The sequence below is a fragment of the Chelonia mydas genome, chromosome 4 (genome assembly GCF_015237465.2).
Source record: "Chelonia mydas isolate rCheMyd1 chromosome 4, rCheMyd1.pri.v2, whole genome shotgun sequence".
NCBI classification, from domain to species: Eukaryota; Metazoa; Chordata; order Testudines; family Cheloniidae; genus Chelonia; species Chelonia mydas.
This window is the reverse complement of record NC_057852.1, coordinates 49,418,860-49,433,025: the sequence shown is the minus strand read 5'-3', so window position 1 is coordinate 49,433,025 and position 14,166 is coordinate 49,418,860. Positions and strand designations below refer to the sequence as shown.

The 14,166-nt window shown below is 41.3% G+C and overlaps 1 long non-coding RNA gene across 1 annotated transcript in view; it reads left to right on the top strand.

The window, feature by feature from the left end:
• Positions 1 to 2,689: 2,689 nt before the first annotated feature.
• The window catches only part of LOC122465573, a 44,753-nt gene continuing 33,276 nt past the window's right edge, over positions 2,690 to 14,166 (top strand). Inside the window, exon 1 of the long non-coding RNA XR_006290511.1 lies at positions 2,690 to 2,981. This is a non-coding gene — a long non-coding RNA (uncharacterized LOC122465573). The remainder of the gene's footprint in view (positions 2,982 to 14,166) is intronic.

Sequence of the window (14,166 nt, the reverse complement as noted above, 5' to 3'; positions counted from 1 at the left end):
ATGCCTACAGTGTGTCACAGGGTGCTGTGAGGTGTAGATATTGTTTGTAACATTCTCTGAAATTCTCACATGAAAGTTGTTCTGTTAAGGTTGATCCTGCTCCCACTGAAATTAGTAGTGAAAATCACATTGACTTCAGTGGAGCAGGATTGATCCCTAAGGGCAGATAGTGGAAAGGGAATTCAGAGAGGGAATATGCTCAGCAGGACATATAATATCAGTGGAATTTCTCCTGCAATCTCAGGCTTGAATAACTTTCTGCTCTCATGCGCCTTCTCCTTCCTCTGCTTGCCATCACCCAAAGAATCTGCCAAACCAAGGAAACAAATAGCACACGTGCTAGGAAATAGATCCAAAGTATGAAGTCTTTCTATGCAGGCTTCCTGCAGTCCTTACCCCAAGATAGAATTATACCATTTTTGTTGTCTGTAGAACAGCATGCATCTGTGGACTCAGGGACAAGATTTACTCTGAAGTTTGCAGTATTTCTGTAGTGTGTGGAAGCAGCACACACTGCTGAATAAGTAAGAAATTAAATCTGAGATTTCTCCCCTCTGGCTACTAGTACAAATTACTAGGTTTGGTGACTGTGTCTGTCTGGCCATGTTACAGATCAATGTGAACCATATCAAACATTTTACAAAGCCTCCGGCATGTGGGGAGGGGGGGGGAACAGTGATCCAGCATACTGGCTCCTAAAGAATTGTACAAAATCAGAAGTTAATTTATAACTTAAACTTCGGGTGGTCTGAATTCAAGTGTAAACTTCAGGAAGTTTGCCTCTGTTTAGAAAAATCAAATGAATATCCTGAAGACTAGGACATGCTTTCAAATGCTCTCTCTGAAATAGGCCAAGGGATTTCTTTTAAAACTGGTTTTGAGATTTGATATGGCTTTCAGTGACAGGGACTCCAATTCATTTGCTTTTGATTTGAGGTGGTCTAGGTTCTGTTTTTCTGAAAATCAAATTCAACCTGTCTATTTTTTTTAATTACTATATTGCTCAGTTCTGCAGATTTTTATCTACTGTTGCATTTTATCAATCAATATTTATTTTCAACATATTTAAACTTCATATATTACTGGAACATTAAATTTATAGAGGTGTGTAGAATATCTAATTTTAGGGCCTATGATAAGTATTTAATGTGGTTTGTGTTAACCAATTAGGGAAATACTGAATAAGAGAAGCCACTAGGGATAAGTCAAACATGCTTTGAAAAAAGTCTCTTTCTATTCCACTCCCTCCAAAGCTTTCAGTAGAGTAGCCTGTCATGCAACTAATCAATGAACCTGGCCCAGTTACATGATTATACCAAAAATATTAGCATTCTCAAATGCATCTCAGATTAATTATTCAGGTTTTTAATTCAAATATAGTCATATTTTGGTCTTTAAAGTCTTGAGTGAAGGGCCAGGGATGCCAACATTGAGAAAATACAGGTTTTGATTACTTGGGGCAAATATTTTTGATCACAGAAGACTTTGGACCAAATTCAGCCCTGACATAAGCAGGTGCAATGTCCATTTTGACCCCAGGAAATTAGGCACCTGTCTAATTTTTAAGTTGTGAGTAGTCTATTGACGCCAATTTGACTATTCACATATTTAAAACGGGGTATGTGCTTAGACCCTGATTCAGCAAAGTACTGCACTAATGTGGCACTATCTTAGAATGGAACTGAAATTGGCCCAGTCAGGGGTGCTGGAACAATTTGTACAATGGCAGTGCTGAGAGCCATCAAACCGAACTGTAAGCCCTGTATATTGCTGGAACTAGGGGTGGCTTGAAGTGGTTTCCACATCTATGGGCCCAGTGTTTTTATGCACCCAAGCTGCATCTTGTGGATTATGTTTAAATTTCAGATAACTGAGCATTTCATGTAAACTAGGATCAGCTGTTTAAGGTTTAATTGTAACTCTTCTCACATTGTTAATATTGTCCCAAAATCCATTTCCCTTGAGTCTCAGAAATTTTTAATTTTTAATATTAATTTTTAATAATTGCTCTTAAGCAATTACCCAACAGTGCATTTTTACAGATAAGACATAGTTATATAAAAGTCCAATTTAAATGTAACTTTGCCCTTTAATTTGTAGCCCTATCACGCTAGTATTTCCAGAAAACATCACTGCATCTTACTTAATAAATGGCTGTCTCTTTTAGGGCATTTAATCAACTCCTTTTACCCTCACAGAAAAGTCTTATAGAATTTAACAGGAAAAATAGAAAAGTTCTGCTAGTTTTTTTGCATCATACTATTGAATATAATAGAAAAAATATTCCTATATAATAAAATAATAATAATGAACAATATAATACATTCTACAAGATTTTTCCTGAAGAATGGCTCTCCAGTTCTCCATCCACATGTCCCTTTCTAAGAGTCCCATCTTGTTACTAGCTGTTCCAATGTCTCATTGCAATTTTCTCAATAAGGCCTTGATTCTGAAAGCACTTATGCAAATATTTAACTTTAGGGACATGATTATTTCTGTTGGGTTCAAAGGGACTGCTCCATATGGACAATTAAGCATGAGCTGAAGAGCTCCTGTGGTCACAATCAGCCCCAATCCACTGAACCTGTGTGACTATTCAGGCGGGGGAGGGGGCAGCCCCAGTTTGGGCAATACTTTGAAACAAGAAGAGCTGGAGCTCAGGGTTACATGCTGAGAAGCAGTTTGTTAATCTGTACTCTTGGAAAAGAGAAGATGAGTTAGGGTTTTTCTTTTGTTGAAGCTCCCAGGCCTAAATTTTGGCCTTTAACTGCACAGCCATGTGGGAGTGGAGACTTCCTGTGGGGGTCTTTAAGAAAGCTTGCCCTTATTTGCATTGGGGAGGGAGCCTGGAGACTCAAAGGCTGTGGAACTATTTATTGGGGGGGGGTTGAACTGATTTATATTCCCTGCTGGAAGAGAGAAGACTTCATGAAAGGTACTGCTTGAGAGCTACACCCATGCCCCAGGAAACCATGAACAAGGTAATTGAGGTGCATGCCTTTGCCCCAGAGGGTGACTTTGAATCTGAAATTTTGATACACACCTATGTCATGCTGGTCACTGTTTTCCAGGACCTTCTTGTTCCTGTAATGTTGTAAATCCAGCCTCTTATGTATGCTCTCAAAGCATAGGTTTCTCTCATTGTTGTACATCACTCATTGCATTGTATCAGCACTTGTAAATCACATTTGGGGATCTTGCCAGTGTACCAGGTAGCAGCAAGTGTATTTCAAAGAGGGAGAAAATAACCTAAAAATAGTTTAAAACTTATTTCTGTATTAACTTCCTCCCATAGCCCGCTGGCTGGGGCCATTCAGTACAGAAATCCATTCTTGACTCACTTCCTGTATTGCATTTTAAGGGTAATCTGGAAACTATTACCATGAATAGTGGTCAAATTTTTAATTCTACTAATTAGGGTATATCATATAGTCTATAAATATTGTTACCAATGCTGGTTGAAATTTTTCAATCAAAAGGTTGTGGGTTTTTTTGGTCAACAGTGGCCTTTAAAAACAATGGAAACTTTTTCATGAAAAAATAATTGTTTCCAAAGTTTTCCAGTGTTTTAATGCAATCTAAACCCATTTTTCCCCACTTTTTTTCTCCCATTTTTGTTTTAAGTATCTTTCTATGCCCCCCTTCCTCTTTTCAGTGGGTGCTGAGGAAAGGGTGAGAAAGGGGCATGGTACATGGACTTCTGTGCTAATCTTGATTGAGCTTTTCATAGTGATAAAGGTGAAAGGATTCTCTGTGTAGCCTTTGTGATTGAATTAGTTGGAAAACTTGGCCTTTAATTATCCAGATGATCTATGTCCATCTATAAAAACATGAGATTGTCTGGAGACAGCAATATATTTAAGGAAAAATTATACCTTAACTTAAAAACACATATCTCAAGACTACAGCTTTGTCAACAAGAGTAACAGTCAGTCAAGTTTTATACAGAGAACACGTTAGTTTAGGATAAAGGAATTTAGTTATAAAGGTATAAGGATACAGTTATAAAACTACAAGGTCCTCTTTCTCTCCTTATGTCTGGTATCAAAGGATGCTCAGATTGGACTGAATCACTAGTTAGAAGGTGCACTCTCAGCATTTTATAACCTCTCTAAGAGGAAGCATTTTCTTTTAAGGGACGGTGTACTAATTCAAAATAAAATCCTCTTTACTGAGAGTCATTATGAGTCTCACATACCACTGAGATGGAGATGACTCCTGAATTACAACATGGGTGGATAGGTATTTATGTTTTGGACATAAATCCCCCAATTTTCCTTGACACAGCATGGGGTTTCTTGATCCCCCTTAAATCTCTGGATTTTGCACAAAATATTATCTGAGGATGACCAGTTTCGTTGTGGATTTTCTATTATTCCCTGTGAAATTGTTGGATTTGTAATTATTTCCCCCCCACCTTTCTCCCTCTCAGACCCAATGCTTCCCCTGCAGCCTTTCCTTTATGAAATTGCTGCCATCTTCATTTTGTAAAAAGAAATACGATCTGCAAACCTGTCTTTCATGCTGTAGATTGCCTGATTATGTTGAAAGCAGGCTAAGTGCTTACTAGCATGCATGTACTAGAAATAATGAGTGACAGTCTTCAGGTTTTGAATATTCTCATTTGTATTTGGAAGCAATTAACTCTCTTGGAACAGTTAACTGGAATAAAAAATAGTCATCCTTATCTGCACTAAGGGACAGATTATCAATATATGCTCATTTTGAGAACGCTGACCCCCTCATCCTTCAGCTCCTTCCTCACTTCTGCTCCCTAGTTAGAAATCATTTTAGTTACTTTGCCTCTTTCCACTCTCCTACCCTCCCTTTGTCCATATGTCCCAGTCACTGGTCTGTCAATCATTCCCTAATGTATCTTCTTGCCACCCTACTCCACAAGTCACAACATAAGGTGAGAAGGAAACGGTCAACAGAGGTTTCAGAGTGGCAGCCGTGTTAGTCTGTATTCACAAAAAGAAAAGGAGAACCTGTGGCATCTTAGAGACTAACAAATTTATTTGAACATAAACTTTCATGAGCTACATCTCAGCTGTAGCTCATGAAAGCTTATGCTCAAATTTGTTACTCTCAAAGGTGCCACGAGTCCTCCTTTTCTTTTAGTCAACAGAGGGTGTCTCTGTAAGTGAGTCAAAGGGCTAGGCCCACAAAGGGGACATAGCAGTGTCTGAACTTTAGGTGGCTTCCACCAGGTGGAATCAACAACCTTCTGTTAGGTGCCTGGGATCCTGTATGGGGGGAGTTAGGCACTGAAGAATGAGTTGCTTACAAAAGCCAGAACACTGAGCAGAAAACTGCCAATGCTAGCCAGTAGCTAGTAGCAATGAGCACACCTAGGAAATTGGGCATTTCAGGCAAGATAAGTGGGGCAAGGAATAATTTGAGGAGGATTCTGGGTGTGAGGAAGGCACCAAGGAATTAGGACTTAATCAGCTTTGTGCATGCAAGTGGCATAAATGTAGGCATCTAGGAGACTTTACCAGCGGAAACTTCGGTGCCTGGGGACTTCAGGAGCCTACAGGTTAGTCATCAGATGGGTGGGTGTTTTTACAGATCTAAGTTTTGGATCTAAGCACCTAAAGTAGCAGTCAGGGACCTAAATCTCTGTGGATCTAGCCCAAAGTGTCTAAAAGCCTCATATCCATACCCAGTCTGATTATCCTGTAACAGTTCCTGCTGCTCCCTTACCTTTACAGAAAAATGTCTCTTTATGGCTAGATCACACCACAAATGTGCCATTGCCACTCCTTTCCTACCACAGAAGAGCTGCTGGGTGTTGGCGGGCGGATCCATTCGTGAGAGTTGCCCTTGAGGCTACGTCTATATTGTAAGCTGGGGGCGTGATTCCTGTCTTGCATAGTAGAGTAGCTGGGATGGTACGGGCAGCAGCAAATGGCAACACAGGCTGCCTGTGCCACATATGTAGCCACGGGGTTCAGATTGTTCTGTACTCATCACTTCTAGTTCATGCCGCCCCACTGCCCACCACCCATGCTACTACAGCTACACTACTATTTTTAGTGTGCTAGCCCAATAAAAGCAAGCACAAGTGTCTGCATGAACTGGGAATTACACCCATAGCTCTAAACGTAGATGTTGCCTGAGCATCCAGCTGGCAACATCTGTTGTTCTCTTCTGCCTAGCTAAGAGATAGTGAGCTATGGATTTCATTCCATTTCATTTTCTAGGTCAAATAATTCACTGAATTCCAATTGTTTACACCTGTGCAAGCAGATAATTCTGGGGTAAGCAGTTGAAGACAATGGTGGTGCACAGATGTAACAAAGGAACTAATTTGGCCTGCAGAACTTCTATTGCTTCTACTAATGCACCAGATTTAAAAAAAAAAAACCTGGTTTGCTTTAAAATCCTAATCTTAGTTTGCAGGATTTAGTGTGCAGTTAGAAAATATAGGTGGGATTTTTCAGAAACAACATGGTATGATTTTGTTCCCACTGAAGTCCATGGGAGTTTTAGCATTGACTTCAGTGGGAGCAGAGTTAGGCCAGTGATTAACACTTTTGAAAGTTCCAATAGGCATTTGTATATTTTGTAAACTGAGCACACTTGATCTGGAAATCATTGAAGGACAATCAACATGAAACTCTATGATAGCATTTTTACAGTCCCTTCTCAAAGTGGAATGGCACATCAGTGTTTTCTTATCTTGGATTTATTGTATCGAATACCATGAGCATTCTGTCTATAATGACACTGTGGTCTGTACTTGTGCTGCCTGTATCCTACTCCGTTGTTCTTGCTTGGGCAGTTAGAATGAAAACATTTTGGACGAGGGCTTCTATTCTGCAAACAGTTCACCTCTTCTAGATCGCTATATATATATGATCAATAATATACATTCCTATTCTTTACAATGGTCTGTCTGTAAAGTATCCTAAAATTACCACATTAATCCAATACATGTTGTCTTTTTCTTTATTTTCCAATTATTTTAATTCAATATGCTGTTATTTTCTTAAATGTGAATATTGAAGAGAATATTCAAATACCATTACATTTATTTATTTTATTTTAAAGTAAGCAGTGGAGGGAAAAGTGCATTGTACATTGATGGACAACCTTAGCACTTACTCCAAAGCGGAGTTCTATAAAAATATCTTTAATTAGTTATTTAATTGTGTTTAAAGCTTGGTAAGTTTTTTTTTTCTCTTTTCTTTCTTTTTTTTTTTTTACTCTCACATTTCCCTTTCTACCCCATTTCTTACCAATTTAACTTTATTTAAGTTTTTTCCCTCTTTTCAGTTAATGGTGGCAGAGCAATATTTTCCAGTGCTGGGCTTGGAAACAAAATAGAACAACTCAAAATCCTTTCATATCAATACCTACTCTCCTTCAGACCCCTCTCCAGAAAGTATTCATCTCCAGTTCTGTGTGTGTGTGTTTTTTTTGTTTTGTTTTGTTTTTTTAAATATTGCTAGGGTTCCAGAGTTTACTTTTCATTCTGTCTCCCTTTCTCTCACCAACTCCTTAAATTCTTTGTTTGACAGATTACCAGGGTAACATTAAGTGATGCAAGTTCATGTATTATTAGTAGACTATTCTGTTGACCTTCTCTTCTCTGACCCCCCAATTCCATCTTGCATCTCATTTTAATGCTGGATGTCTCACTTTTATGTAGGCATTTAGCTCCTCACTTCAAAAGAGGCTGAGAGCCTGATGCCCTGATTTCACTTTGTACCTGAGGCAGGCCTGGGGTTAGTGCTTATCGTGGCTTTTATTTCTGAGCTGTTGTTTGTATTTGCACATTACTATTCAAACATAAATTAAGCCTTGTCTCTGAAAAGACCAAAGGTTATAGATCTGTTTTTAAAGGGGATGGCTATTCTATGTTTTTTTATGATCATTAATTGTAGTTAGCCCACCAACATAAATTACATTAAATCTCAATCTTCTGTGGTGTTGTCACTTCACTCATTCAATATTATCTTCCTTCTGTGGCAATATATATTGGCATATTTAGTAACCTAGAAGCTAATATTTGCTAGCAGTGATTACCCCAGATTCTTAACTCAGTCCCATTTTCCTATACATCCCTAACCCTCATTCACCACAGCGAGATGATTTGTTTGACGTGTTTTTTTTTTTTTTTTTAAATAAACAACCACCACCACACAGGAGTATCATACTCTTAAAATATAACTGTCCAGATGTTTCCCTTTCCCAATTAACAACATTAAATATTCCGTCCTCAGCTGAATCAGCTGGTAACCAGTATTGCCAACTCCTGCAATTGGTTTGCAAGTGGCAGGATTTTGGAGCTTGTCTCTCAATGATGCAAGAAGACCTAGACTCCTTTGAAATTCCATCCATGCTGGAAGCCTGCAGAGTGTCTCCCTCTACTCGCCATTCTTACAGGAGGGTGGGCGGGGGGGAAAGAGGGAGCAAAGATCCGGTAGCTCAGTGCAACTCTGATTCCTCCCCCCATACTTCTCCCAGAAAGGACAGGATGGTGCTTTTTCTGCACCCCTCTGCATGTCCTGGCTTAGGGATAGAAAGAGGACCCCATTGCAGTCCCCCAGACCTGTGAGAGGGTTGAAGGCCTAGGAGTATCAGTGGTGCGAAGCTAGGGTATGGACAGAACTGACAGGGCTGCTGGAGGACAGGAATAATTTCAGGGCTGGCCATGGGCAGATGTGGAGATGAGTTAGACCTTCTGCAGCAGGGGCCAAAATCATCTTACCTGATGCATTTCTGTCCCACTCACATAATAGTAATACAGGGGATTATGGAGGGAATTGAAAATCAAAGACAAAACCCTGTTACCAGATATGCGCGTTACTTTGGGGTATGCTCATTTATTAGGGTTACTCTTCTGGGGGGAGGGGGGGTTTCTGTAATTCTATTAATGTACTGCTTATGTCACTTGTGTGTTCATATGGAACTCTACTCCTTCCTTCTGCAAGTCCCCTCCCAATGGAGCTATTCTGCAGGATCTAGGTTCCCCAGGACTAGGTTCCTCCTGCCCTAGAACTAGAGAACACGTGTGCGCGCATGCACACACACACTAACACACTAACAGAGAAAGTCTGAGTGGACCAGTTCAATCAGCACTCTCAAGCTGATCCCTTTATATGTCCCTGTACTCAATGGGCTGGGTTAAGCAGCACTTTAAGCTGTCCCCCCGCCCCCTTGTGCTACAGGTTTAACACGTCCCTGTCCCCACTTTCATGTCACTATTGTACTGGTAGTAACCCACTTGATGAGCAAACCCCACAGTATTTTGTGGCACTACAGGGATCTCTAGCTTAGATAAAAGAAGCGTTGCTGCAGAGTAAATGGGGGAAGCTAAAACACAAAAGAGTAAAGTTCAGAGCGAGCGAGAAGCAACCAGCCTAACTATAAAAGTTATTTATTGAATAATACTGATAACTACACAAAGAGAGCCTAAACCAACATAACATACATTATTAAAGGTTAATACCTGAGGTAGAAAGGAAAACAGAGGGGGAAAGGATCTCACCGCTCCCTGAAGCATGAACTGGTTGGGGTTCCCAGGTGATGGTGGTAGCTCAGGGTCCTGAGTGCAGGAGACAGGCAGAGGCTCCAGCACGATCAGTCAGGAGATGGAGTCCTAGTGGAACTGATGCAGAGTTTGGGTCTAAACATCAGAACACTGACTGGAGGGTGAGGAGTAGGGATTTTTGTTGAGAAAATACAATGGTTCAAGGGCAAACACTAGATTTGTTTATAGGTAAACTGATGACTCAAGGTTTTCTTTAGGCTAGACAATAGGAGCTGATTACTCTTGGCTATGGGTGGTGTTTTCTTCCAGGGAGCTCACAGTGCAACTAGGCTACTTCAGTATTTTGGATATCAATCAAGGATTCATTACTAGAATTGGTCTGATAATTGCTGAGCTGGGCGTGTGCAGGTGTAGGTTCATTAACATCTGGAGCAGCAATTTCCATGATGCAATGCTTCCCTGTTTTTCTGGTCCCAGAGTTCAGTGCGGTTCTCTGTTCTTCATTCTTTATGCTAATCCCTGTCCCATCTTTCATACAGATGAGGCTAGGGGAGTTGTCTCTGTTCTTCATTCTGTATGCTAATGGAGATGTCTTAATCTTGTCACCCTTGTCAGGAGGGGTCTAGGTGTGTCTCCCAACACCCTTCACTGCTCTCTGCAAGCCTTTTCTCTGACTGACTTTGGTTCAAGCAGAGACGGGGGGGGTCTTTCATGAGTCAGACAGGCTAGTTACTGCACCCTGGTTCCCTAAAAACACAGAGCTGACTGGTATCAAGTCCCAACCTCACCATACAGTCTAGTGGAAAGTAATGAGACCTCTTTTCTTATTTAAAATAAAAAAAGCCTTGTGATTTTTGAGTGGTCTGATTTCAGCAGGGCACCCACAGAAATTTTTCACAGGGTACACACACAACTCTCTCATATCTACTGCCCTCCCCCCCGCCCCGCCCCCGCTGACTCACCACATTTCTCTGTACTTGTAGCAAGTCTTGAGGCTGTTGCTGAGCAAGTTGTACAGGCATACCAGTGGGAACACAGGCTTCTGGGAGCAGAGTGAGGTTAGGCAGAGCCCTAGTCCAAAAGCCAGCCCCATGAGAGCAGTAAGGTGAAGCAGCTCTGTCCACCTCAACAACTCCTCAGGTTTGGTCCTGTGGCCCCTCTGTCATGAAGTGGGGGAGACAAAATTGAGTGAGTGGCATTACAGCCTGGGACACGGAAGTCACGGTGCCTCTCAGTTTTAACCCTGCATCATGATGGGGGTGGGGATCACAGCAGGGCCAAATCAGAGTGGTGCTGTGACCCCATTATGAAGTGGCTCTGTGACACCCCTGCACACCAGGTCGCAATGCCACTCATTTAGTTTTGGCCCCACTGACCACCTGCCATCATAGACAGGTTGTTGGGTCAAATAGGAGTGGGCAGTGAGGTGGCAACTTGGCACCCCTGCCAATGGTACATAGTGTACGTATGGCTGCAGAAGCCATATTATTTTTTTGATCTCTTGAGGTTGGCAATACCAAGTAAAGTAACATGTTGTATCTAAATTTACCCCCTTTATGCCAGGTAACAAGTATAATGGAAACAATATCATCTTCTAGGATTAAATTGGATAAGTCTCTCACACTACATTGATGCTGTGCACTGTGCTCTTTCATTTTAATTTGCCATATGAAGCCATTTCATAGAAATCAAATTCTGCCCTGTACCTTTAAGCATCATGTTCCATATTCAGCTCTTATTCTCTTCTCCCTTACAGTAATGTACATTGGGAGTGATTCCACTGATATGAATGGAGTTGCACTAGTTTGGAATGGGGTCAGCAACAAAAGAATCTCAAGCCCCATATATTGTCTTGATCCAGACTTTCACCTTGAAAATATGGTGGGAGAAAGTGTGAAGACTGAGCTCTTGGGCAGGCTGTGGCTTTTACAGGACCAGCTTCTTTTGGTGAGAGAGACAAGCATGTAAGATACAAAGCTTGTCTCTCTTACCAAGAGAAGTTGGTCCTGTACAAGTTATTACCTTATCCACCTTGTTTCTCTCTAGTTTTCAGCCAGATATATTTTTTGAGAGAGGTAAGGTGGGAGAGAATATGGCATGTTTTCATCAGTCATGATATATGGCAGGTGTAGGTGTAAGTTTTTTGTCTGTGCATCTGGCTATATACAATAACTCTCATATCACCATGTATTTTGAAACAGTAAATATGAACACTGAGGAAGAGATCCCTGGAGAGAGATGCTTGAATTATTGAGTTTAAATATTTTTCCTGAGCTAGTTCTTATTATTTAGGCAAATACATAAAGTAGACATGGAAAATTTAGGGTGATAAGTGTTATGTGCAATATAGATCCTTATAAATACATACCTTCATTCTATACCCAATTTTTAAAATCTGTGTATGGCAAAGACAACTTGCAGTTGACTTTTAAATATTGTCCGTGAAATAATTTTAGAGTAAATATAAGCTAGTTTTATACACACATTCATCTGTGAGAAGTGCTTTGTACTTCTCCTCGTCAGGGTTCAGACTTTCAAATTATTCCCATTAGGAAGCATGTTGTATCATATGTTCTGACTGGCTCATATTATTCTTAATATCCAGACCTATCCATGTGAGCTATGGAGCAGCTGGCCAGCCATTGGTTTTTACATATGTACGTAGCAGTGTTGAGGTTGTTATAGCTTATCCTCAGGGCAATATCTGGGCTGCTGACAACCTCTTGAGGATAGAGGCACAGTTTATTCTGATCAAACATGTACCATTTTCTGTAAAGCAAAACAGGTATTCTCATTTCCTTTTCAGTGACACACATTTGAGGATACCTATCTATACAGCATTGTCTTAAATTGTGCTAGTAATAGTTTGGATGGATAGATTGTCACCATGTGTAACACTAAAAGTCTCTTGTCAAAATAGTCTTGCTGGAAACATGGGAGTCTACTTCTAGCATTATAGGAGTGTTTCTTCTCAATGATGACTGATTTGATATGACATAATGTCCCATCGCTTTGTGAGGGAAAGAGCTGTTTCTAGTCTTCTCTTGTTAAAGCAAGTAATTAGTGAGATAATTTTAGTTAAGTATGAAATGGTCAAAATCATTCTAATTGCATTTTTCTAAATTCTGATCATATAGCAGGTACTGGCTATTGCCAGAGGCTGGATACCTGACTTGATAGAGCTGTGGTCTGGTCTGGAACAGGGCTGGCCTTACCATGAGGCGAACTGAGGCAGCCACCTCAGGTGCCAGACTGGGTGTGGGGGGGCGTGCCCCTAGAGCCCAGCATGTAGAAAATTGTGTCTGCTTCTGGTGCATATGTATTCTCTCTGCTCTAGATGCACAGAGATGGTGGAGTGCTGTGCTGGAGGAAGGAGGGCACAAGAGACATGGCAGGCAGGAGAAAAGGTGAGAGGGAATAACAGAAAGCAGCAGGAGCTGCAAGTGGGAGAGAGGCGGAGGAGCTCTTATGTACTTCTCTAGCACCCCCAGGATTCTGGGCTGATTAACGCCAGCTTCTCAGGGAGCTTCCTGTTTCCTGCTGCTTCCCTGAACGCACTTGAGGAGAACAGGCAGTCAACTGAAGTAGTAAGAGCCAGTTAGGCCCTTAAGACACTGATATCTTTCCTCACTCAGGCCCTGCTACCAGACTGCTTATTTGTCCCCCCTTCAACTGTGTGTTTAGAGTCACTATAGCTGGCACAGAACAGCAGTCATGAGTGAAAGAAGAAAACGCCCCTCTGGGGCAACATTCAGAAAAAGAAAGGAAGCTTTTCTATCTAAGCAGGAAGGAGCTCTCCTGAGATACATAGACACAAATGTTCATGGTGAGCCTTCTGGCCCCAGGGAGGATGGGAGTGGTGAGGAGATGCCTGATCTTCCAGTTAGTCAGAGTGCAGATGACCTGGCAGCTACTGCAGCATCCATATTTCCATCTCAAATGAATGTAACCATGCACATTCCTGAAGAAAAGTGTAGATCAGAGAAGAGCGTGGTGGAGGTGCAAGAAACAGCTGCTGCTGAACTTAGTTCCTTAAATCTAGATGATCCAGGACTGTGGAGCCACTTGAGCAGTAACCTGAGGGACTTCCTTGTACTGCGTGGGCCACAGCAAGTGAAAAACTTCATGTTCCCCAAAGACAATGAAAATAGAAGTTTCCATCCAGCACATTACTGGTGTGAAGTCCCCAATGGTGACAAAGTGGAGAGGCCATGGCTTTTGTACTCAAAATCCCAGAATGCCGCACACTGTTTTTTGTTGCAGACTCTTCCAGTCTAATGTTCCAGCCACATTGGGTTCTACAGGAACAAAGGACTGGAAACATCTTGCTAGAAATCAGGCATGCCATGAGAAGGCAGCAAATCACCAGAGAGCATTCCACAGGCGGAAAGAGCTTGAGATTAAGGTTAAAGACCACCAAAGATGATCAGCATCAAGAGAAGATTGCATCAGAGTCTCTTTACTGGCAAAATGTTCTGAAAAGGCTCATTGCTTGCTACCCAAAACCTAGCACTACGTGGCACTTCAGATCAGCTGTATGTGCCAAACAATGGAAACTTCCTTAAAATTGTGGAGCTGATGGCTGAGTTTGATGCTGTATTCCAGGAGCATCTAAGAAGAGTCACCACCCAAGAAATGTACACACACCACTACCTTGGAAAAAC